Consider the following 26,046-nt stretch of genomic DNA (forward strand, 5'->3'; position numbering starts at 1 on the left):
GGGGTGAAGAATTTGAGTGATTTTTTTCTTCTTTATAATTTTGTCTGCTTTCCAAACTTCCTATAATGAGCACGTGTAACTTTAACAATTTGAAAACAAAATCTTTTTACACTCTCAAGATTCCTGATGTAAAAGTGAAAAGGCTTTGGAACCAGACAAACTTGGGTTCAAATCCCTGCTTATACCCTTTCTAGCTTGGTGCCCTTAGATAAGTTACTCAGCAGCCGAAGTTGAACATGAAATGGAAATAATAATACGTGATTAAAGCATCATTTTGACTGTTAGAGGTGAGATATTGTACATGCTTAGCACAGAGTAGGAGCCCAATAAATGACAGTCACTCTTCCATTGATAGTACACAGGCAAGAGAAGTTAGGCTCTTCTAATAACAGTAAATAAATTTGTTGGTGTTTATAAATTGATGCTTCAGGCCGTTTGTTTATGGAAACACTGAGTTTTTACTACATAATTTTCAGAAATTTTCTAACAATTAAAAGTTCAGAAAAAGAGTAAGTAAGAGGCTTCCACCTCACTCTCCCTTTCATCACATTGATTAGATTCCTACAGTCTGAGACTTGGGCTTACTGGTATTTGCCACTTTGCGGCTGTGTTCAGAAATCCTCTGGTTGGGATGGGAGTTGGGAGAATGGGTTACAGTGAACACTTTAGAGAAAAGAGAAAGAAACCACAGCTACCACAATCAAGATCTTTTCCATATTGTCATTCCTTATGATGAAAGTGAGCAAAATAAACTATGGGATTGCTTAAATGAAGGGCGAGGGACTAGATCAGAGATTCTCTGGCTTTTCTTTTTTTTTAATGGTAGTTATGTTGATATTTTCATCCTATTCATATGAAAGTAGTTCAGTCAAGTAGGTTTAGGATAAAATACATGTACCTAACAGAATATGGCTGGTGGGGGTATGTTGCCCTTGGTTATATGTTGCTGTACCTGACTACAGCAAGAAATATTGATTTAACTGGCTTTAGTATCAAGTCAAGTATTTGTTGACACATGGAAATGAAAAATATCAAGGAAAAGCTTGATATATAGGTCAAATCCCATTTCAACTCACTCCAAGGGACAGTCCAAAGTCTTCTGCTTCCCTAAAATTGTGTTCTAAATGATGCTTGTCCCAATCATAGATAACAGGACTTCTCACTACAATGGGATTTGCTACATAAATGAATACTGGTATAGATTTTTAGGCAGTACAATTTATTGTAGAAAGTACGGCTCAAAAAAGAAAAAAAAATCATGACATACTTAACCTCTCCCTCTCTCTCAACCCTGGAGGCATGTTTTGCTTTCTACCTGAGGTGTGAACTGTTCTCTCCTTTTCAACGTTTGGTTGCTTTTTGTTCCTCTCACTTTGCCTAGTACAGAGCAGACGCTCAAAACATAGCTGATGAAGAAATGAGCTGAATGAAATGCGGTACCAAAGCAAATAAGGGAAATTCAGAATAGTTTCCTGCATAGAAGGAGAAACAAAATTTAGAAATTGATTCAAGATGAGTATAGCAAGCAGGGTTAGCATTCCCAGCTAGCGGGCTCAAGGAGTCCGGGGCTCCGTGGGCCCTCTGTTGGCTCCCTACTGCTAAGTGTTCATGGGGGTCTGTATAAAACATCCAGCACTTGGTTGACCCACACCCCGCCGATCTCCGAGGAATGCCACGGAGACATTTCAGTCATTAAGTACCTGAAGCACCTTCATAAGGGTCCTACAGTGAGCCCAGGCTGGGGTGGCCAATGAACAAATCCTGTCCTTTTAAAGGACAGAGAGAAAGGGCCACCACGACCACCTGGGAGGCAAGGAAGGGAAGGCAGGTTAGCCGGCAGCAGCCCCAGGGGAAAGGGAATGAGCGCAGCCCCTGGAGTGGGATTGACTCTCTGGCAGCCTGACTCAAAGGCAGTTTCTGAGCCCTTGCCTACGTTACCAGGGGCTGGGGGAAAACCACAGGAGACTTCAGGAAAGTATGCGTGATGTCCAGTGTCAAAATTCCTAACTTCTTCTCTTTCATTCTCCCCTCTGGCAAAATGATTGCTTTAATAATCAAAGAGTTTCCTATCATTGTTTATAATGCAACCCTGTTGGAATATGCTTTTCTATCTGATAGTCTTTTATTGTGAGCCTTTTTTTAGTTGAAAGCTAAAATAATGCATCAAATATACAAGTTTTGCTTCTATCTTGGAACAACATAATAGACCTAAATGGCTATTTTTATAAAGGTCTGTTCTGTGTTCAAAGGAACCACCTACTGATGCCAAGGGCTTCCTTCCCTCATCGAGGGATGTGCCACGGGAGTGAGTAGTTAAGCTCTGAGAGATGCCAAGCTCGCTGGGCACTGGGGGCTTCCTGGGCAGAGAAAGGGCCTGTCCCTTTATTATTGGATAGAGTATAAGCAAAGAGTTAGGAGGGTCTGGAGAGGTTAGCCCCAGGAGTGGTGTATTTTTACATATATTTTACAAATATTACATATATTACATATAATATATTACATATATTATATTTACATATATTTTACAAATATTACAAATATATATTTTACAAATATTCCCATTATTCATTTGAAAATATTTTAAATGGTAAATTGGCTTCTCCTTGGGAGGCACGACCTGTGGCCATTAATTAATAACTTGGGAGCTAACCATGAAAGCACTTTTGAGTTCACCCACTGGTTTGCTCAATGCATTTAATCCTCCCTATGACCTTTGTGCAGGAGTCATTATCTCTGCGTGAGAGCAGAGCGAGCTGAGGCTCAGAGACAGTAAAGCACTTTGCCTAGTGTTAGACAGCTACGGAGCGCGCGCTGCACGGAGTCACATCTCGGATCCCATCCACAGATTCACACCCACCGTCTTGTGCACAGTTCTACCTACTCACTAGCTGTGCAGCAAGCCCAAACTGAACTCGCTGGGCCCTTCCCACCTGCAAACCACGATGGGGCACAGGCTCTCCACAGGCCAAGCTGGTGGGCGTGCTGTGTCGATACAAACCTTCTTAGTCATTGGGCTACGACGGACACCGTTCCTCCCTTGTAAGAACTAAAATGACCGAAGGAACGCTGGGACACTTCTGAGGCAAATGTGTAAGCTCAAGGGCTATGAAAATTCAAGAACTCAAAAACCAAAGATAACTTTCTTGACTAGACAAGAGTTGGGTATGAGCTCTGCAACAAAGTAGCTCTTGGATATGAAATATTACTACTAGGGGTTTTTTTTCTTTCATTTTTACTAAGAACTGAAACCTACAAAATGACAAACCAGGATTACCCTATTAAAAGACAACTTCAATTGCTCCTTTGTTCTAAGAAACTGTGTGTTGGGTACTGACTGGCAATACCTTATACCTTGATTTTCATATTAATTATGCGTTTTTCCTTCAAAAATTGACTGCCACACTACACGCTGTGAGTCAGATTTGAGAGCTGCCAAGATAAATGTTCCGAATGGCTGACTTTTTAAAGACAACCTGTCAGTTCACCAAATAATTCTTTGGGGGTTTGTCCCAGTAAATGTTATGTCTCCCCTATACCTATACTTATACCTACAGCAATTGTTACAGCTCTTTCCTGATGCAGCATCTTACAACTAAGGCTAAAGATTTTTCCTTTCAACCCCTAATATACAAGTAATGAAACTTATAACCCCTTTTGACAGCATCAATTTACTTTGGCTGTTACTGTTTAATTCCTATACTGATTTGTGTGAAATACTCTGATTCCTAGCGAGATAAGTAATTCTGGCCTAGTCCATCCAACTAAAACAAAGATGACTTTTGTGCTTTTGACTAAATAAATGTTTTCTTCCCTGAGGTTTGCTTTCATCAAATCATCATACCAATGTTTGATTTCCTTTAGTTAGCACCTTATTTTAATGAGGCTTGATTCCAAAACATATAAGAACATACGCACACAAGAGGTACTATATTGAGTAAGCCCAGAGTTCCAGCCAAGTGTCCTATCTTTTATGTGGCACCAAGTGACATTTTGTGAAAAGCACAATGGTAACTATTCATGCCGCCAGCCTTAAAAAGATAGGCATGAACTGCCTGCCAGAATGGAAACGCTTAAGCTTTGAAATCAGACAGCTGGCTTCAAATACCATCTCTACCACCACTATCTCTGTGACCTTGGGCAAACTACTTGTCTCCCCTCAGAGCTTTTTCATCCAAAAATAGGGGTAACAGATGTACCTCAACGGGGTCGTGGAAGAGTTCAATGAGAATTCTGAGATTAAAAAAACAAGCATATAACCTGGCATATTAAGGAGATACTAAAGAATTGATCATTTTTTTCTGCCTCTCTGTAAAATGCCATTAGTCATTCATTTTGTTGTCTATGCACACAAAAAATGTAAAGGATGTTAACTGTGCTGCTCTTTATGACAGCAAAGAACTGGAAATGGTCTAAGCATAGGGAAATGATTACATTAAGGTACATTCACATATTGAAATGTATGCAGTCATTCCAAATATTTCTCAAATAACATTTTTTGACAAGAGAAATTACTACCCTAGAATTTAACTGAGGAAAACAGACAAGAAAACCTGTATAATAACAATAATAGCTCACATTTACTGAGCATTTACTATAAGGCATGCACCATGCTATGTACTTTACGTTCATTATTTTATTAATTCTTACAATAAACCTACTAGATACATGCTATTATTATCCCTATTTTATAGAAGTAGAAATTGAAGTTTTGATAGTTTAAGCAATTTACAGTCATTACATGAGTAGCATAGCCAGGACTGAAATCTCCAAGTGTCTGATTCCAAAGCACTTTTAACTACTATGTCACACTGATTGCTCAGTACAAACTGCCTAGGTCCACCATGAAGCTAGTTTAAACACACACACACACGTATGCACGTACTCACAACTACACATACATCCATGTCTGGAAGGAAAACACACCAGATACAATGACAATGACAATCTCTGGGTGGTGAAATTTTAGCTGACTTTTAATTCTCTTTTATCCATTTCAGTACTTTTTCCAAATTCAACGAGTATGCAATTATTTTTACAGTCAGCAAAAACGTTTTTCAAAAAAAAACTTGTGAGAGTATTTTGGAAAATCTAAAGCACTACCAAAGAGTAGTATTTTTAAGAAGCAAGAGTTTATTCCTTGACTTATTACAGATTTAAGTTCCTCGTGCTACTATTCTTTCAAATTATTTTTTCTTTCCATCCAGTCCAAGGTAAAAAGTGTGTAAAAGACTATTTTGTACACAAGTAAAACAAAACATAGTACACAAACACCATATGTATAAGTGACAGACATTTGATATTAATATAAAAGTCAAAGAGTTTGTGTGAGAAGGAAAAAAAAACCCTCTTTGAATAATACAGGATTTTCCATTTAGAGAAAACACATCCATTAGTGACATGATGCCATCAGTGCATCCTCTGTCATGGTCACAGTTAGTGAAACTGTCATGGATCCATTTACATAGACTCCAGCATGCTATTTGGACATGATTCAGCCTGATTACTGTCTGTCCCAGGAGATGTGAGTATAATGATGTGCTGGAGTGACACCTAAGGAGTGATTTCCTGTCCCACCACCAATTAGTTTCCAAAGCAATGATTCCATAAAGAGAACTGAATGATATACAAAAAAGCAATTCCTTTGAACCAAACAAGTTCACGTGAATTGAAATTATAGGTATGAATTTACTTTATAAGTATGAATTTACTTTACAAAATTATTTTTTAATAAATTAAAAATATTTACATATGTTTTTTAGTAAACTTTTCTAAGGAAAAATGAATGCAATCTAAAAGTTACTCCAATTCATCTCGTTTCATTTTGTAATATAGTTCTATGATTGGCAATAAGTGGATCAATAACGATAGTGCCACTGAGGCATCTGACTAAGTCTTTCCTAACTGTATCCTCTTAGAGAGCTTGGGGGCAAGAAAGTAAACACAAGTGCGAGATGATCAAACTAGTTCAAACAAAGAAACAAAAAACAGCTAATACAATTCATGTATGGATGTCAAGAAGTTTCTTGCAGAAAGATACAGGGCTCTCTCTGTCTTGGTCCACATTTTATCAATGACAGAGGAAGTACCTTTCTCAAAAAGTGTAATTGACAAATAAGTGAAAAATGGACCACTGAGAGATTGAACTTTTAGAAATTAGTATTCAAAAATGTCTTGATGGAGAGGAAAAATGATCTGCCGAGATGGGACAAAATGTAACAAGAATAAAGGTAAAGTCCTCTACGTGTGTTCCCAAGGTTAACTGCACAGATACAGAATACGGGAGAGCTGGCTTTGTAGGGGCTATCTAGAAAGAGACTGGGAAGTTTTACTTGACTTTGAATATAAACTAACAATGTGCTGCCCCTCATTTAAAATGGAGGCCAACACAGGATCTGACCAGATCAGCAAAAGAAGGTGCCTTGGACGGGGAGTTAGCGGCAGCCGTGTGTCCTCCGCCACTCAGAGAACTCAGGAGCAGGGTGTTGAGTTCAAGATGCCTCGCTTTTAAAATGGCACAGGCAGAGTGGTGGGCGACCAGAGTGTTAACAGGATGGCGAATCTCAGCCGAAACACTGGAACCACGTGAGCCTGAAAAGAGAAGACTTCGAACAGGAGATACAATAGCGATGGTCAAATATTTGAAGACCTACCACACTCAGGTGCATGACTATTCTGTGGCACTCCAAAGGGCGATAGGAGATGAACAGGGAAGCTACAGGGAGGCAGATTTCAGTAACTGATGTGCGTGATAATGAGTATTGGTCCAACCACAAATGAGACAAGGTCCAAATCTAAAGGGGCTCAAGATCTAGGAGCACTGCAGGCTACCGTGGGCAGCAGTCCTCAGTGTCACAAAACTGTGACCACCTCATTCTTGGCAGGGTTCGAACGGCAGCTGGCTGACTGGGATACTGTGGAAGGGATTCCTTCTTCTGGGGGGACCGTTAGGCCACAGCATCCACTGTCTCTTTCCAGTGCCCACCTTCTACGCTTCTAATTTCACATCAGTAAAATTCACGAAGATACTCAGTGCATTTATGTAAGCAATAGCTAAATATGCCTCGCCTTAATAAATGAGAAATAACTATAAACTTAAAGACAATCCAGGAGATTCAGAAGGTGAAATCCTACCAAAGTTTGGAAATGATAAATTAATGTTGTCATGACAACCTTAGATGATATCACCCATTGCAACTGCAACAGTTCTTGCTCTGGGGCTACCAGAACAATAAATGAGTTTATATATCCAGTGCCACAAACCAGCACTAAATACTATTTTTAATGCTTTTATTTTTAATTTTAGAGGTAGTAGGTTTATACTCTCTCCTTGAGTATTCTCAGGTTGAATATGACACTATACTGAGGCTGTGGTATTGCAGTGGGGCGATCAAGATTACATCAAGAGCCCAGGAAGTCACTGGCAGCCCCCTGCATGTACTGAATCCAGCCCACCATTCAGACTTCACAGGAGAAATGAATGAGAAAGGACAAAGACCTTCTAGATCAGGACATTAGCAGTCACAGTAGCCAGCATAACATCTTCCACTTTCCCCTTTAAAAATTATAGGGCTGCCCACGTTCCTGTAATAAAAACAGGTCGATCATAAGTGGCGGTATGTCAGATCAGACTATCTTACTGTCGCGTATGGGTTTTCTCGGTTATATATTAGCAAACACTACAATATAGGAAAGTGAGCCCTCACTGAGAACAACACTGCCTCCAATCAAAACCATTCTCTCCTGAGTATACTAAAGCTTTTTCCCCCTTCTTGTAAGCAACAAAGGCTACAATAAAAGAACTTCCCAAACACCCACAGTTAAGGAAAGAATGGCTCCTACAAAGTAAGTGTGAAATCTGTCCCTGGTATCTAATTTGTATATGAATCTTCCTTTTCAGGGTATTTTAGTGGCTTCCTTTATCTATAATTTATCAGCAAAGAATAGAAATAAAAATTTATTTTGATGGCAGTGCACCTGACTATTCAGAGACTCGAAAACTTGCTTTGTCTATTCTTATATTACCCTGGCAGAGGATGTAAACATGCCTTTTTTTTCCCATGGCTTCATGTTGCATTCATAATCCCAGACGAATATTTTCACAAATGCAAACCGTTAGGCAGGACAGGCCTTAAGCAGAATGTGAAGGCAACCTCCTTCTTGTCCTTTTTCACCCAGGGATGGCTGAATTCTGACCCTCCTGGCCCAGGTTTCTTACCTCCTTCTTATCAGTCTCAGGGAAGGGTCTATAAAATCATTCAGTCTAGGGAGCACATGTCTGACCAGTTTAAGTTACCACTTTCATAGCGTTGCATTTTACGCCCTGGTGCTGGGCATCTTATACCTTGTTTTATTTAGTCGTAAAAAATCATAACAAAGCAAGTAGCTATTATTAATTTCACTCCATAAATGAGAAAACTGAGGTTCAGGAAGATTAAATAACTGGCTCAAGTTCATTACAGCCAGCCAATTACATGCGTCAAAACCAGGCTTCTCAACCATCAAATCAAATCTGTTTTCCTTCTCTTCTAAACCATACTGGTCTTAGGAAAGAGAATAGAGTTTTTATCACGCAGGCTTTTGCATATTAGAGAGCAGGAAAGAGAAGGTGTTGATATTTGAAAAGCCCTTTTGAGCAGAATGAATTCTGAAATCACACCATAAAGGCAGCCACTTTTCTTGCCCACACTTAAGACCAGCCTTCTCACAGGGAACAAAGAAGTGGATGTACCATAATTTAGGAAAATCAGCCCTACACTTGCCTTCCCCTTCCCCTCCCAAGTTGCACATGTGGTACAAATGGGACCCAGAGACCAGTGGGGCAGCCAAACAGTGTTTGGTGTCAGGGGTCTGGAATCAGGGAAGAGCCAGTATCAGGCAAGCGCTTCAATTCCACAAATACCTATTAAACTAGCTGAGTTTCCTGCCCATTGCTGGCCGGTGTTATAGAAGCTTGAAAGGGAGCAGCAGGCACTCACTCTAGGGCTTGTATCTCAGAGGCAAGACTACTGGCTTAAGAAGGCGTGGAGATATGTGATGGGATCCTTACGCAAGGCAATTTGAGATTCCTACACAAGACCTCAAATCAGGACTTGGAAATGTGAGAGAGAACCTGGGGCACAAAGTGAAAATATGGTACCCAAGAATGAGACAGTTCTGGCTTCCCAGGTAAGGCCAGACAGACTGCATGGTTAACCCAATGGAGAGTCACTCGGGTACAGGTGGAAAGGAGTTGTAGCTCCTGCCAAGCGCCCAAACTGGTCCCAGATCCTGCAACTGGGGGAGCAATCACCACACCAGGGTGGTCACCACTTTCTCAGGCCAGTCTCTGTACAGGTATGACTTTCAAACTTTTATTTTTAGCCTAAGAACCTTTCCTCCTACCAGAATCTTATACTAATGTCTAACATGTAAAAGCAAATCAAAGCAACTGCCCAGGGGCATTCTTCTCAGAACCAAAGGGCTCAACAGAACACAGCGCACAAACCACCAGGAGAGAGGCGCTGAGTCCCACTGCCTATCAGACTCACCCGCACCTGATTCCTGAATTTTTCCCGTGATAGTCATGGTTTCTTCCCCTCACCTCCAGGTTTCTCCCTCATGCTCCATCCTGGTAAGCTCTGGTTTCCCATCACTGGTTGGCTTTTCCACTTGAAAACAAAGCTCTGCAGATCTCTAAGGACATATGATCTTCTGGGTCCTTGCGACAAGGTCCTTGGGACCCTGAGGAAGGTCTGTATACCTTCCTCAAGCCTTCTGGGCCAAATGACCCACAGACTGCTGCCCTCAGTATCTTAAGGCATAACTGAGGAGTACTAGTTGTTGGGCACGTCATTTTGTTTGATGCACAATGGCTTTATCATGTACATATTATTGAGGCTCAAGACACTGGAGGACCTGGGACTTCTCCCCCTGGGAAAGGGTCCATGGCAGGATGGGGGAATCTCAGAGACCTAGGTGTGGCTCTCGGTGTTTTGTCTGTACCTCACAAGCAAGAGGCTTCCCGGGACTCCACTTGCCCTGCCCTAGCTCCTCCTGTCTACCTCAAATCCTCCCTCTAGCACACAGTATCCCCGTTTCCCTCTCCTGATGGTGACTGGGTGGGCCTGGCGAGACAGATGTGCCAGACTCGTGATTTTAGCCCCGTGCACACTGTGTGAAGGACAGTAGTTTTCACAAACTGTCTCTCTGATTCTGAATCTTATCTAAAACACTTTAATATCTGTGGACTTAAGAAACTGAGCAACTGCTGCTTCTCTATACCTGTAGGGCTGACTTAATCATTCAAAAAGCTCCTGGGCTTGGCTCATAACAGGATGCATCTCCTGGGAACAAGGAGATGTTCTATAACGATGCTGTCCAATATGACTATTATGCGAGCCACACAGGTAGTTTAAAATTTCCTAGTAGCCATGTTAAAAAAAAAATAACATAAAGAGAAACATGAAGTTAATTGCAATAATATATTTTATTTAACCCATTATATCCAAAATGTTACTGTTTCAACATGTAGTCAATAAAATTTGTTCATGAGCTATTTTACATTCCTTTTTGCGTACCAAGTCTGAACCCGTGGTGTATTTCACACTCATAGCACATCTCAGTTTGGACCGGGTGCATTTCAAGTGCTCGGCAGCCACAGGCAGCTAGTGGCCACGGTACTGGACAGCATAGTTCTTCAATCTCTTGTCTGTTCCCATCCCTCCTCTCCTTCCTCTCCTGTAACAACTCATTTCCTTTAGTAGGGATGCTGTGGGGAGGGGTAGTCAGTGGGGACCTGGATCATTAGAGAAGACTTTGATACACACCCGAAGGGAGAGCCCAGATCACAAAGGAGCTTTTGTGCCAGGCTAGGGATCTTAGATTTTATCCTGGAGAAACAGTGACTCTGCTGAAGGATTTTAAGCAGCAGAGAGTCCATGATCAAATTTGCCTTTTAGAAAGGCGGCAGTGTGGGGAAGGGATTGGAAGCAGGCCAGGCAGAAGGCAGGGAGACCAGTTACAAGGCTACTGCAGTAACCCTCAAGAGAGTGATGAGGGCCCGAACCTAGGCAGTCGTGGTGGTAATGGCCTAGAGAGGTGAGCACAGACTCAAGGGTTTGAGAAGACAGTTTTTACACAGCTTAGTCATCAATGAAAAGTACGGGTTGAGGAAGAGTGAGGATCCTAGAACAGCTCCCGGATTTTAAACTTGGTCAAGTGGGTTTCATTAATTGAGGTAGAGAACACAGAAGAAACATGCTGGCTGCAGAAGTAAGGGTTCTGAACTCCCTGAGTTTAAGACATCTGGAGCAGATGTCAGAAGAGTTCGGAGTTGCAGATTTAGGAATCGATGGCATATAGGTGGTAGCAGAAGGAAAGAGTAGGTGAGCAGAGGGTTGAAGGGGGAACCCTAGAGGGTACCGAGGTCTGAGAGGAGGAGAGGAACCAGCAGAGAAGTCTAATACAGAGCAGTTGAGCAACAGGAAAGACATCAGGAAAGGAATGACTCAGAAAACAGGTAGGCAAGGTTTCAAGGAGTAGTGATCAGTAACACCAGAGACTCCTGCACAATGAAGCTGGCGGTCTGCAGGACAGAGGTGGCCATTATGAGAGGACAGGGCTGTAGAGGGTTGGGGAGGTGTGGGTGTTGTGTGAGGACCTGTTCTTCAAGGAGCTGCCTTCTAAGCCCAGGAGGGAGATGCAACGTGACCAGACCAACAGGGAAGGGGCCGCAGGGATTTTGTTTTTGACTTCTCTTGTTATTAAAGAACGGAAAGGCTTATGAATGCTTATGTGACGAGAGAGAGGGCTGGTTGAGACCCTGAAGGAAAGCGAGATAATGGAGCAAGATCCCTGTCCAGACAGGTGAGCCTCTGACTGGAGGAAAGTAAAAGGTAGAAAAGGAATGAGGAAGAAGGGCCTGCCATTTATAAGGAAGATACAACGTGACCATTGCAAAACGACTTTTCTTTATTTAGAAATATATGTGAAATATAATTACAGGTGAAGGCTTTTTTTCTTTAATAGTACTACACATCATGTATAAAATCAGATAAAAGTCACTAGTTTTCTGGAGCTCCAGATGTGTGGTCTTGGTGTATTACCAAATCTTTCACATCCCTGTGGACTTAGCCTCCACATCACCTCAGGGGACGTTCATCACTGGGAAGGGCCACAGCGTGGTATATAGCTGGTGGCCTCTCTGATTGGTCGGTGTCTGTGCCGAACTGATAGGTAAATATTTCCCGTATCACCACGAATTACCTTAAAAGGTGGTGTAAGAAAAAAGCCACTGATCAACTCTGCAGATTGATCAAGCTATGTAACTTCCTAGAGTCCCCTCCTTAAAAGGATACATAATCTCTACCTTGCAAGATAGCTGTTAGGTTTAAATGAGATGATCACTGAGTGGTGGCCATCAGGATGATGACGATGATCGTATTCACTTTGTTCTGAATTTCTAGGAATTGCGTGCTGCTGTTAATGAATTAGTGCTTGGCAACAATTAGCATCTTGATCCCCCAAGGAGAATTAAAGACTCAATCCTAGCGTTAGGAAGGGCCCCTAAAATTCCTAACGGCCATCTGACGTTTGCATCCTTTCTTCATCCAGTACATATTCAGTTGCTGCCCTCAAACTGCCTGGGCTGACACCTGCTCTACAATGTACTCACTACTCAACCTTCCTAGGCTTCAGTATTGCCCGTCAGTAAAATGGCGGGGGTGGGGGGCAGTAGCACTGCTTTGAGGAAGAACAGAGATGATGCATGTATTGAGACATTGCCTGGTATATGGTATAGCTCATGCTTAAATACATTTAATCATGGGGTCTTACCACCTCATGAACTAGCACAGTCCATAACAGGACCACCATCTTCCTTATACTGACCCCAAATCTGTCTCCCTGAAACTCACACCCATCGGTCCTAGTTTTACAGTCCATGGAGTAGTTATACAGAATCAGAATCTGGGAACTATAACAGTATGTTTACTCATTTCCTGAGCTCTGCTAGGATCACTGGGCAGGGTCCCACAGATGGCTGGCTACTTGGGACCACAATCAGTGCTGACCTCTTCCTATTTACATTACTATGAAAGTGTCCATCTTCAGTGGTGTTTCCATACCGCAGGAGACCTCTTCAAGCATTCTAAGCCAGTTGGATGCTACCCAGAAACGCACCAGTTATACGGCTTACAAGACTTATTTTGCGCTTTATGTCATGGTCAGTTCAGCACTTGGCACCAAAGTACCTATTTCAGGTCTCTGTATCTCCTTTAAGTTTCATTACGGAACACTGCAGACCACCAGTACCCAGGAGAGTCCTAGTGGCATTTCAGCTTTTGAAGCAGTGGTAGTATATTAGAGGACCGATGTTAGAGTCAAAACACCCTGGAATGCCTGGCCTGTTTTCCTCCCAACCCTGCTGCCCTTCCCTCATCTCTATATTCCCAATAATAGCTATTGAAATCTGACCCAAAGCCTTTCAATAATCAGCTCAAATAACTGTCACTCTAGGAAGGTCCCCACCGCCCTCCAATCTGAAGGAAATTTTCCCTTCTGAGCTCTCTTAGACCTTTGTTTCTGAGATACATGTGTTATTTCTCCTGCTGGACTATAAACTCCTTCCTGGCAGAAACAGTGCCTTGTACAAAGTGAGTCTTGTTAAAAGTTGAAGGAACTGCATTTTGTCCTGAATACTATATGATGGGCGTGGCAATTTTTCCCTACCTCACTTTTCATCCCTAGATGGATCCCCAGATGATTTATTATTTAATGTACAAGAAGCTTTTAAATGAAAAAGTTGGGTGGCTCTGCAATACAGTCTTGGATTTTGGAGCCGATTAGCTGAATGTTTATAAAACTGATTAATTGTTTTATGTATAAAATACTGGCATAAGGCCTCAATCCTTTCATTTTTGCTAACTAATGGGACTCATCACTCCACCTTAAAATAATGACAGCCTCCTTAATTCTAACTCACATTGCCAGCCTCCATCAGTACCTCAACTCTGGAAAATGCCAAGGCCTCAGAATCCTCACAGCTGATGAATGGAGAGGCTCATTAGAACCACTGAAGAAAAATGGGGAAAAAACTCCTTGACAGATGCCTCCTTCAAACGCTTGTCCCTTTTATCCAATGTCAACATTAATTTCTCTGTTAACAAATATTTATTGAGGTCATGACTAGGTGTCAAGCTGCAAGCTAGGCTCTGAGGACATGCTGATGAGCAGTACACAGGCAATATCAAAGCCCATCTTTAAAAAAAAAAAATTCACCTTTCTAGTTTATTGATTCTATAGGTCTACTTATCAAGGGCTTGCTATGCCCAAAGCTTGTAGATGGTTCAAAGATAGCATACAAGGTACATCAGTGCCCTCCAGGGACTTGCAATCTCATTGGGAAAGCAAGAATTGTGAACACAATACTATAAGAGAGTATCTACTGGTCTAAAGAATGATGTGGACAAAAGGGCAGAAGAGGAAGAATCCAATGAGAGTAACATGATTAGGGCGAGCAGACTTAACTTGGAGATTGTGCTTAGGTCAGAGGAAAAAGGAAAAGACATTCTAAAAGGGAGAGCATGAACAAAAGGGTACAAAGTCATCTTAGAAGGACAGTGAGATCCAATTAGTAGGAATAGAAGGTTCATGTTAGAAAAGTAGAAAATACGGTTAGTAAGTAAAATTTGGGCAAGAGTGAGGTATATCCAAACCAGGTTGAGGGGTTTCCCCAGTGGCGCAGTGGTTAAGAATCCGCCTGCCAGTGCAGGGGACACAGGTTTGAGCCCTGGCCCAGGAAGATCCCACATGCCGCAGAGCAACTAAGCCCGTGCACCACAACTACTGAGCCTGTGCTCTAGAGGTCGCGAGCCACAACTACTGAGCTCACGTGCCACAACTACTGAAGCCTGCGCGCCTAGAGCCCGTGCTCAGCAACAAGAGAAGCCACGACAATGAGAAGCCTGCACGCCGCAGTGAAGAGTAGCCCGCGCTCACTGCAACTAGAGAAAGCCCATGCGCAGCAAAGAAGACCCAACACAACCAAAAATAAATAAATTAATTTAAAAAAATAATAAAACCAGGTTGAGACCTTGGACCAAAGGTGGGGGGAGGGGGAGGGGGAGGGGAAGGGGAAGGGAGGGGGGAGGGGAGGGGAGGGGAGAGGGGAGGGGAAGGGTATAAAAAGAATTTGAACTAGTGAAAAGAGCACTAGCTTTGGAATCCGACAAATCTGAGTTCAACTCAGACTTCCTGTGAGACAATCCTTGGATAAGAATTCTAAGGAGAAGAGGCTTTAGGAAGGTTGATATGATGAAGTGCGAAGCATGGGGAGAACTCAATTACAGAGAGACGGTATGTAGCAGATTACAATCATCCTAGAATAGGGATGGCCGGGGGCCTGGGCTATCGGGGTGTGGGGAGTGAGGAATGCCAAGGAAATGTGGGAGCTGGCTCGGAAAAACTCTTACAAAGGAAGAGATAACAGGACTTGGTGCCTGATTTTACTACTGGAATGAACGAGAGAGAGAGAAGAGTCAGGGATGGTTCCTAGGTCTCCAGTCTGGGTGATGAAGAGAACGCTAACAGTATGAAGAAAAGAAAAGTCTTTACAGTGTGAAAGGAAGAGGTTTAGCAGAGGATATAAAAAGTTGATAGGCATGCAGCCGTTGGCCTAACAACAGGACATCAACCATGAAAACTATTAAACAGGTGCATAAATGAGAATAGAGTTTGTGTCAGGACTAGAGAGAAAGATTTGTATGTATAAGGGTAAATAACACCATCACATTTAAGAATATTTTTATTAGAAAATAAGAACTCTAGCTGTTAAACAAAAATAATGGGAAGGATATAAATAGTAGAGAGAAATGCATCCTCACAGATATTTTTCTTAGCTATGGTACTTAGGGGATCCTATCCATTATCACAACACTGAACGAATAAACTTCTATAGAAATTCAACATATGGCCTATTTACATAACAAGCATCACAACTCCAAATTAGCCATTTTGATGTGTCAAGGAAATAACACCTTCATAGCAGACTACTTCAAGAAAATGGAAGAAAAAAGAAAGGTTTGTTTTTCTTCTAGAATTATGTGTACTGGGTTTTTAACTGTTTGTATCGTGAAAATCACATTTCAATTGTGTGATTACACTCTAAGACAGAACAGTGATGGAATGAATTGATTGGCTGAATTATGCACGATCATTCAGAGATCAATAAACAGACTCCATCACTTAAATCTGCCCATATTATGTATCTGCCCTCATGTCCTATGTTATGCTTGTGAAAGCAACTGTTCTGTGTACAAAAACTATAACAGCCATCTGATTCAATTATCACAGTCAAATAACAGTAAAGGGTCTACAGAAGATGCCTGGGAAAGAAGCACAAGGGAGCAGTGAGTAAGCAGTATCTGTCTAATCCAAAACCCACTCCACTCTAATCATATGGCGAGACAGGTGGTAGCAGCTTAGATCTTACCGTGAGCAACCTCGACTTCTTCCATTTATCAAACTGTAACCAAAAGTTCTTGTCCTGCCTCATGAGACACTGATTAAAGCTGTGTAAAGGTAAACAGGATGAAGACCACCTAGGTGCCTTCAACACAAAAGCCATAAATGAATGTTCACTGATGACAACAGCACAACTCTATGATCAGAGGCTGAGAAACTGATAAAACTTAGAACCAAAAATGAAACGTTTCTAAAGCTTAACTTCTGATGGAAAGTATTTCCATTTGCACGGCAAAGCAGGTCTTTGAGACGCTTCCTATTGGCAGCGCATCAAAGACTGAAATGGTGTGGCCTAAGCATTTTCTTTTCCTGATCATTACAGCGGTTGGCCAAGCAGCCTCACAACCCCACAGACACCTATCCCCACAAAGGCCACTTGAAAATCAGTGCAAGCACAGAAACAGTCAATTGAAGGCTTTCATTATGGGGCTCCCTAAAACAAAACGAATACAAAAGGAGTCTTGATCATTTTGCCTAAGTACTTTAAACTAAGTTGATTCCTAGAAAAACTATTTAATATTTTCAGAGGCAAGGATTAAAGAAAGAAAGAAAATTTCCAATTAATATACTCCTTCCCCAGATGTTGAGGTTTTTTTACTATCCTCTGAAATATTCCCTGCATTCAAGTGATTGTATTTTTATGCAAATTATCCTTTGGAGCTAGTCGTGTGTGTGTGTGTGTGTGTGTGTGTGTGTGTGTGTGTGTGTGTGTGTGTGTGTGTGTTTAAAGCCACACAAAGAATCGGACATATTTTTTGTTCTGCTGCCCCATAAAATAGATTTTAACAAAGCTTGAGTTTAATCCAAAACTCTAATTAGAGACTGCAGCAGTATTTGCCTTGTCCAAATAGAAAATCATTCCCAAAGTTGATTTTTCCCCACTTAGAGCTCCAACAAATATTTTCACACACAGATTTTTTAAAAAACACTACAATTAAAAAAAAAACACTACAATTACTTGATTAAAAACTGCCCCCACCCATACAACACACTGCTTTCTGGTTGATACAATTTGATAAGGCCAATCAAATACTTTATCCAGAAGGCAACTGCAGACTTCACTTTCAGAGTATCTTTCAAAGTCACTGTATTTGTTACTTGAATATTCTTTTCTTTCTTTTCCAGAATGAAGCAATTTCTGACTTCCTGTCCCTTCTTTTCCCTGCCATATTGCACATCTGCTTTATCTCTAGAAAACAAAATCAATCATAATGGCAATGAATCGTTCCTTGAAGACAAACTAAACCGGTCATAAAGGTTACACGACCTTACCCTTTTCAATACTGGCATAAAGCTTCTTCCTCTGCATAGGTTCTAAAATTTCAGAGTCGTTTTTTTTTTCTTACTTGCAAGACGATTGGTAAAAGTTTTCAATATAATGTTTCTTTAAATGTAAATAAGTGAAAAATATTACACATAATATTTTATGTAAAGAAAGAGACTGTGTTTGAAGTTCAAGGTTTTTCACTAGCTCTCAACCTACAGATTCTGTAATACACTCAAAGGAAAATGCTGCACAGAAAGAATCTTTACATGTCAGGTCTCCAAAACCTTGGCATCTGCTAAAACCTGGACTGCTGGGAATTGAAGGCTCAGGAAGTTCACAAACACACACACCAAACCCCCAAGAGGTGGAAACCTCCAGTTGAGAAGATGGGAGGTTTCAGTCGCATCCCCGTCCAGGTAAAGTCTCAGCCCTTCACCTCCTACGTCTGCAGTAAGTATTAACCGCCGAACAGAGTGGGAGAGAGCGAGGCCGATCTTCCAAGACTCGGAAAAGTCGAGCATGTAGAGAGAGCGGGAAGACCCTCTCGCATCTCCGGAGCCACCGCTGTCTTGGGCTTGGGCCGCTGTCGGCCGACTCCGGGTCCGCCCGCTCAGACGCCGCAGCGCGACCGCTTCGTCCCGCGGCCGGGTCGCTCGGCATCTACTCCTGTCACGCCGCGGGCAACTGCGGCGACTTTGCCGGCACCGGGGGTCGCCGCATCCTACTCCCGCCTGGCGCCCAAGGGGCGCGGGTTTCCCCGGACCCGCGGCCCCCGGGCCGGGCGGCGATCAAGGGCGAGACGCTGCCGGCGGAGGCGGCTCGGAGCGGGAGGGGGTGGGTCTCCGTCCGCCGGGCGGGTGGAAGGGGACTCTAGCGCGGGGGAGGGCAGGCGAGGGACCGCGGCCGATTCAGATCCGGGGCGGGCGGGTCCACGTCGGAGCGCGGCGGCCACACGCTCGCCCCGGGCGCGCGAATTGCGCCGCACCCGGCGCCTCCTCCCGCCAGCCGGCTAGCTCGCCCGTGCCGGCCCGAGAAAGGAAGGACGGCGACCTCCGCGTCCGGTCCGCTCGGCCAGCCCGCTTCGGCGCCGAGCGGGGGCCACACCCAGCGCCCCGGGAGGTGGCTGGGGCTGGGCGGCCCAGGCTGCGGATGGCGCGGCCCAGGCTCAGTCACCGTCCCGGCCGCGCAGGCCCCGCCGCGTCCGCCCGAGCCCCGCGTCCCGGCCCGGGCCCGGCGGGCTGGCGGGGAGAGGGTCCCGGGCGGCGGCGGCGGCCGGGGATCCCGGGCTTACCTCTGTGCCAAGCGCCGTCCGCTCCGTCCCGGGCCGGGGAACAGGGATCGGGGGCGCGGTCGCCGGTGGAGGCGCGGCGGCGGTGGCGGCCCCTGCGGCGCGGAGGGCGGGCGGAGCAGGAGCCGCTGCCTGGGCCGCGCGCCGTCCGGAGCTCGCCCCGCGCAGCCGGCGCTCGCGGCGGAGGGCGCAGCCGGTTCGGCCCCCGGGCTAGATTCCTTCACTGACACAACTCCGGGTCGGCCCGCTCCACGCAGGGACACTCCCGCCCCTCGTAGGCTGCCCCCGCCCGCCGGCCGGCCGGCCAGCCCGCCCCTCGGTGTCACTCACCCAGGCGCACACACCCCGAGCCGGCGCCCCTCGCTCCCGCTCGCACACACAGCGCTGCTCACGCCTCTCTCGGGTTTTGTATCCGCTCACACGCACGTTCTGACACAGATCCCTTCCCTCCACACGCCCTCCCTAGCTCCTTTCCCACCCCACTTTCTAGAAGAATCCCCGTACAGCTTCCGCGCTTTGCCTGCCCCACACCAACCTCCTCGCCTTTCCCCGAACCCCCGCCTCACTTAAACTGCCACTGTTATTCAAAGGTTTTGCCACACCCCGCACGTGTTGCAGGAGAGACATCCTCCCGTACCCAGGAGAATGAACTTTGCTCCCCCCAGCACCGTCTACAAATGCAAGATGCTTTTATTTTTAGAAAGCACTGATGCTTTCTGGTGCTGAGCCAAGCTCAAAATGTAAACAAAGGTAGCCGATTCCGAAATGACCTGAAGAACCAGACGCGGTACTGGGTTTGGTTGGGTCTGACCTTAGAAACGCGGCTAACCGGGAGTATCCCGGCTCCTCCCTTTCGCTGCCTTTCAGGCTGGAGGACGGGTTGCTCTAAACGTGCGTGATAACGAAGTTCCAGATAGACACCGTGGGCACCAGCCCATGGATTTCTGCCTGGGAGTACAGTAGTCGGGAGAGTAAAGGCAGTTTCTCAATCATTATTCATGATGGAAGCACTTTAGATAACACACCTCTTCCAGAGGCAGTAGAGTGAAATGCAGGCATCTCTCCAGTTTTGTTTTGTTTTGTTTTTTCAGGGTGACTTAACCTCCTTTTTTTCTCAATACCAATAACCGATTCTCAGCGGCTCCTTGGATGTCAAAGCCCCTTGCAAATACGCAGGCCGGAGTTACTTAACGCCTCTCGCGCTCCAAACTCTAAGGGGCCCCTGAGTGTACAGCAGAATGGTATATGATCCGATGTTTAGGAATTCATAATTTGAAATTAGATACAAACACCTTTCTGGTAAAGTTCAAATGTTCTAACATAGTGTGCCCCTGTGGACAAAGCACAGCCCTAATAAGGGATAAAGGAGCCGAAAGCCAAGGAACCTATTTTCTTTTGTGACTTGTGGTGGCGGTTCTTGTTGCACTGGATGGGTGTATGGATCATATAATTTATTTAAAAATATTTGTAAGTGCTTTATAAGTATTAACTTGTTTTTTTTTTTTTTTTTTTTTGCGTTACGCGGGCCTCTCACTGTTGTGGCCTCTCCCGTTGCGGAACACAGGCTCCGGACGCGCAGGCTCAGTGGCCATGGCCCACGGGTGCAGCCGCTCCGCGGCATGTGGGATCTTCCCGGACCGGGGCATGAACCCGTGTCCCCTGCATCGGCAGGCGGACTCCCAACCACTGCGCCACCAGGGAAGTCCAGTATTAACTTGTTTAATCCTTCAAACAGTTCAATCAGGTAGGTAGTATTTTTGAACTTTTTTTATAAAGAAACTGAGGCATGGAGAGGAGAAATGTTAGAGGGAGGGTTTGAACCTACACAATCTGGCCCCCCTATGCTACAGAAAGGAAAACCTGCTTCTAGAAGCCATATTACATGTAAATATAAAGGATAAACATCATATTGCTTATTGAATTAAGACGGAAAGGTAACTTGTAACAATTTGACTTGGAATTTGATGCACTTTTTAGGTCCTGTGGCAAAATAATTCACTTAAGTTTTGGGGAGTTTCTCCTCATAATTAGAATTCCAAAATGAGTAATAAATTATTGTTTTCCTAGGAAGGGCTTTGGAAAGAACATTGAACTCAGTCTTCATTCCTTTCTTCTACTACTTCATTACTTCCTAGGACTCCAAATCTAATTTGTTTAGTAAAGTCTGAAAGAAGAAAGCCTTCAAGACCTGAATATGACCAGAGGGAAGAAAGGGTTTTCAGAAGCCCATACATGGCCTTTTACCTTTAAGGGCTGTTTCCCAGTAAGTAGGTAGTAACCACAAGAATAACTGGTGTGTATATGGAGAGTGAAAATATTAAAGCATTGAATTTGATGAAAAATAAATAAATGGAGAATGGGTGTATAGTAGTAGCCACTGTACCACAAACTAGACTAAAACTAATTTTCTACTGGGAATGGAGTGGACGCCTAGTCCATGAAAAGACAATTATAAAGTAACTAAAGAAAATAATTACAACTTTCAAGGGTTATTAAGGGACCTAGCAAAAGAAATCAGACTTTTAAAAGTTTATACACAGTGAGTTTCAAATAAAACTTAAACCTTTTGCTGTTCAAATTAATCTACTCTTAGGAAAAAAAAAGTGAAAACTTTCTCGGAGAGAGGGTTTATTCAATAAGCATTTGAAAATTTCTTGGACATCAAATAACTAACAAAGCAGTATTTTGATGAGTCAAGCATAAGTGATTTTTAAAATATATGAATTACATTCCTATAATTACGTGGAGATATAAAAATCCAAAGAAATAAAATATGAAAAAGATATGTATTGGTGCTGACACCAGATATTGAGAATTTATTTGAAAAATTACGTTATTTGAAATTTTGATCAGAAGGTTATCTGTATAATGCTAACATGACTCTTTTTCAAAATGATTCTCTATGATTATAATCTGTGAATCTCATTTTACTATTTTCTAAGCTAAATGGAAAAGTGAAAGTCTTTTCTTCAGCAAACAAACAAGAATCGTTAAGAGTAGACATTTTCTGGGCTTCCCTGGTGGCACAGTGGTTGGGAGTCCGCCTGCCGATGCAGGGGACACGGGTTTGTGCCCCGGTCCCGGAGGATCCCACATGTCGCGAAGCGGCTGGGCCCGTGAACCATGGCCGCTGAGCCTGCGCGTCCGGAGCCTGTGCTCCACAACGGGAGAGACCACAACAGTGAGAGGCCCGTGTACCGCAAAAAAAAAAAAAAAAAAAAAAAAAAAAAAAGAGTAGACATTTTCTGAGAGATGAACAGAGTATGTTAGTTTGTATATTATAATATTTCCATATAGGTATTTTTAATCTGTGTCTGCTGCTTTCCTCCATATTGTCACTTACACCCCTTATCTGATGTGCATAATTGTAAGCGTGGGGGAAAAATGCATATCCTGCAATGAGGCTGACCTTTTCCTTGAAAGATTTCAGCAAAATGCCATATTTCCTATTTTCCATCTCCTAGATTGTCCTGATTCTCTAGCCATGGCCATTCAGAGCAGGGTTCACATTCATGGAAGCAGCTCAGATCCCAGAAGCCAGTTTTAGGCCATGGTCAATTGTCTTTATCAGAATTTTGGCATCCGAGTAAGTATGGAGACAGAGAGTGATTTTTAGTTGCTAGGCTCCAGACCACTGACCGCTGGGCTCCAGGCCGCTATCCAGACCTACTGGAAGGCCTTTCATCTAGAGATCCTTGACTTTGACTAGGTGCAGGGACTGGGTACAATCTGAGGGATCTCCCTTTGGGAGGAGTTGAATGTGTTCTGTGTGTGTGAGTGTGGTGTTCATTAGAGCTGTTTACAAATATTCCAGCTCTGCTTTCTTCAAAGCATATGGTAGGTTTGTGTGTCCCCAGCATACTGAAGTACAGGGTAGCTCTGCAACTTGCTGCAGCCAATGAAATCAGCTCTGGGCAGAAGTTAACAGCTAGTGTGTGTTCTATTTTCCCCTGTAGCACTACAATCAGCAAGGTGCCTGGTGGTAGCTGCTCCGTTGGACTGCAGTGCATGATGATAAAGAGCAATGCCACCCCTGCTGACCTTCCCTTCCTGGACAGGAGTATGAGTGAGAAATAAACCTTGTTGTTTTAAACCACTGAGATTTAGGGGTTGTTTGTTTCTGCAGTATAATCTAGCCTATTCTGATTACAAGTAGGGAGGGAAAAAGAAACAAATAATTGCAGGGCATACTGTGGCAGAGAATGGCTAATAATTCCACAACTCTGTTTCTCTTTTCTCCCTGGTGCACAACTAATTCACATTTCTCAACCTCCTGTGTAGTGAGGTGAGGCCATGTGACTGAACTGCGCCCAGTGTAATGTAGATGAAAGTTTTGTGCTCCACCTCCAGCCCCAACCGTGGAAAACCTCCTGCATGATCTCTCAGTCTCCATCTGCCATATGGAAACGAAGGGTTCTGAGACTCCAGAGTAGGAGTCAGCAAACTTTTTCTATAAAGGGCCATATGGTGAATATTTTAGGTTTTGTGGATCATGAGGTCTCTGTCATAACTATCTGCTGTTTTAAAGTAGTCATAAGCACTTTGTAAACAAATGGACATGGTTGTGTTCCAATAATGCTTTATTTACAAAAACAGGCAGTGGGTCTACGTGTCCTGGGGGTGGTAATTTGCTGACTCCTTACCTAGAGGAGGGTAGAAACACAGGATGGAGGGAGCCTGAATCTCTGAGTCACTCTATGGTATTTACTTGCTGAACACACACATTGAAATGTTATCTGAGTGAAAAAAGCAGCCTTCTGATGAGTTAAGCATAACTAATATGCTATCTTATTCCAGATTCCAGAAAAAATTCCAGATGGCTTAATAATCTAAACAAAGAAAACTATAAAATACTAAAAGAAAATGTAGGAAACTCTTTTACAGTATTGGTTATCTTAATAAAACTAGTTAGAAATATCATGATAAAACCCCCAGAAACTATAACAGAAAAGATTAAACAGATTTGACTACAAAACAAATAAACTACCCAAACATTTCTATACAGTGACAGGAACCATAAACAATATTAACTAATGGGAGAAACTATACGCAACATATATATACAATAGGAAAGAGTTAATATGCAAAATAACAAATAGCTTCTAGAAATCAATACAAAAAAGAGAACCAGCAAAATAAGAAAACGAACACAGGATATGAAGAGGTAATTTTTCAAAAGAAGGAATATGTGCCAATAAGCATATAGAAACATATTCAACCTCATCAATGATCAGAGTGTAAATAAGAACAAGACAGCATTTTTTACTTATGAGATTAGCAAAGAAGTGTTTTAATATAAGGTGTTTGTGAGTGTGTATAAAAACATAACAACTTTCATACTCTACTGACTATAGTATGAATTGATAAACATTTCTGGAAAGCAATTTGTATTATCTGTAAATATTAAAAATGCATATATATTTTGACCATGCATTTCCACTACAAGTAGTCTCTCCTACAGAAATACTAAGTGTGCAGAAATATATTTACATGTATGTCTATATACATATAATACAAATATTATAGTATTATTTGCAGGAGGAAAAAAGTTAGACTCCACCTCAACATTTATGAATAGAGGAATTGTTAAAAAAAATGGAGTGTATGTACACTGTGGAATAGTAAATAACTGTTGAAAACCAGGGAGCTATGCATGTGTTGACATGGAATTGTGTTCATGATATATTTTTGCGTGATGAGAGCAAGTCAGAACAATATGTACAGTACGTGCTCTAAAAAGAGGGCAAGGAGGGTGGAAATCTACGTATCTTAAAGGATAGGCACACTGTTGACATTGGTAGCCGCTGGGGTAGGGCTTTTCCATTTTTAACTTTGTACACTTCTCTTTTTCCCTTTGTATATAATTTTTATAATTACAATTTCTTTAAAAGGTACAAGGACAGAAGTCAAGAGAGACTGAAAGAAAAGCCCATTGTGGACCCTGGCCAACGCCGAGAGGTTGAGAGATGGATGGGCAGAGGAACAAAGACTTGTTGAAGACCTGCTGAGGCAAATCCAAAGGCATGAGTCACTCCCGTGGCGTTCCAATGGCAGCAGATTGAGTGGCTATGATCTGGAACCAGGGGTTCTGCTTGGAAATTTTCCAGGAAAGCGGAAAACTTGGGGTGAGAAGAGAAAGGATAACCTTGCCGGCCTGAGGGCAAAACATGTTGGAAACACAAAAAACAAATGATGTCCCTTGGCTGAACTTTCTTAGTCTATACAGGTGCTAAATATTAGGTTATCTTTTCACTTCTTCAGATTTTTTTAAAAATCTTCTCTTCTCAGGAGCTGAAATGAATATATACCTAATAGAAGGGGTTCTTTTTTTTTTTTTTGGTTTTAAAGGTTACATGTCACTGTGTATTCTAGGAAGATAATTTGAGGTTCATTCAACCTTAGTTGTGCCAGCAGGAAGACAAATGGCCCCGGTGTGTGTTATAGGTGTACACACTGTCACTAATTCAGGATGCCTTCATTCATTCGTTCTCTGATGTGTATTAGCATTTTCTGTTGACCAAGAGTAGTTTTGTCACAAGTCTGATTAGTAGTGAGATGGAACATCTTGTACGTTTATTAACCATTTATTTTAAGTAATGCCTTGTTGATGTGTTACTTAAAAGAAAGTTTTATTTTATCTCTTGGATATAGCTTGTACACTAAAATTCCCCACATTATTGTATATTACTTACCTTATAAACAAAAGCCCACCGGTGCCGCTTTTGGATACCACACCAGAGAGGACAAAGGAAACTTGTTGTAAACCCAAACCCACTATTTAAAGAAATCTCGCGATTCCTCTGGGTCACAGCATAGGAATGAGCCAAAGGCAGGCAGATTCAGGCATTTTTCTTGTTGGTTGTACTCTGAGCACTTTTGCCCAGATCTTCACACATGTGGGACTGGCCTTGCCTGGCGTGGAACCTGAGACATGGGGGTATGCTGGTAACAAGGAAATGGTGCATTAGTTTGCTAGGACTGCCATAACAAA

The 26,046-nt window shown here is 43.0% G+C and overlaps 1 protein-coding gene and 2 long non-coding RNA genes across 3 annotated transcripts in view; 2 read left to right on the top strand and 1 right to left on the bottom strand.

Annotated features, from left to right (window-relative positions):
- SPATS2L (spermatogenesis associated serine rich 2 like) overlaps nucleotides 1–19,267 on the bottom strand; it is a 169,436-nt gene extending 150,169 nt beyond the window's left edge. Inside the window, exon 1 of the mRNA XM_060016346.1 lies at nucleotides 19,059–19,267. The gene's annotated coding sequence lies outside the window, so the exon portion shown is untranslated. The remainder of the gene's footprint in view (nucleotides 1–19,058) is intronic.
- LOC132428452 (uncharacterized) lies at nucleotides 18,158–21,254 on the top strand. The gene is made up of 3 exons (XR_009520121.1): nucleotides 18,158–18,183; nucleotides 20,620–20,799; nucleotides 21,191–21,254. It is a non-coding gene; the product is annotated as an uncharacterized lncRNA (long non-coding RNA).
- A 22-nt stretch (nucleotides 21,255–21,276) lies between these two features.
- On the top strand, nucleotides 21,277–25,212 carry LOC132428068 (uncharacterized). The gene is made up of 3 exons (XR_009520064.1): nucleotides 21,277–21,318; nucleotides 23,012–23,121; nucleotides 24,947–25,212. It is a non-coding gene; the product is annotated as an uncharacterized lncRNA (long non-coding RNA).
- Nucleotides 25,213–26,046: the final 834 nt, after the last annotated feature.

Source organism: Delphinus delphis, chromosome 7 (assembly GCF_949987515.2).
Source record: "Delphinus delphis chromosome 7, mDelDel1.2, whole genome shotgun sequence".
NCBI lineage: Eukaryota > Metazoa > Chordata > Mammalia > Artiodactyla > Delphinidae > Delphinus > Delphinus delphis.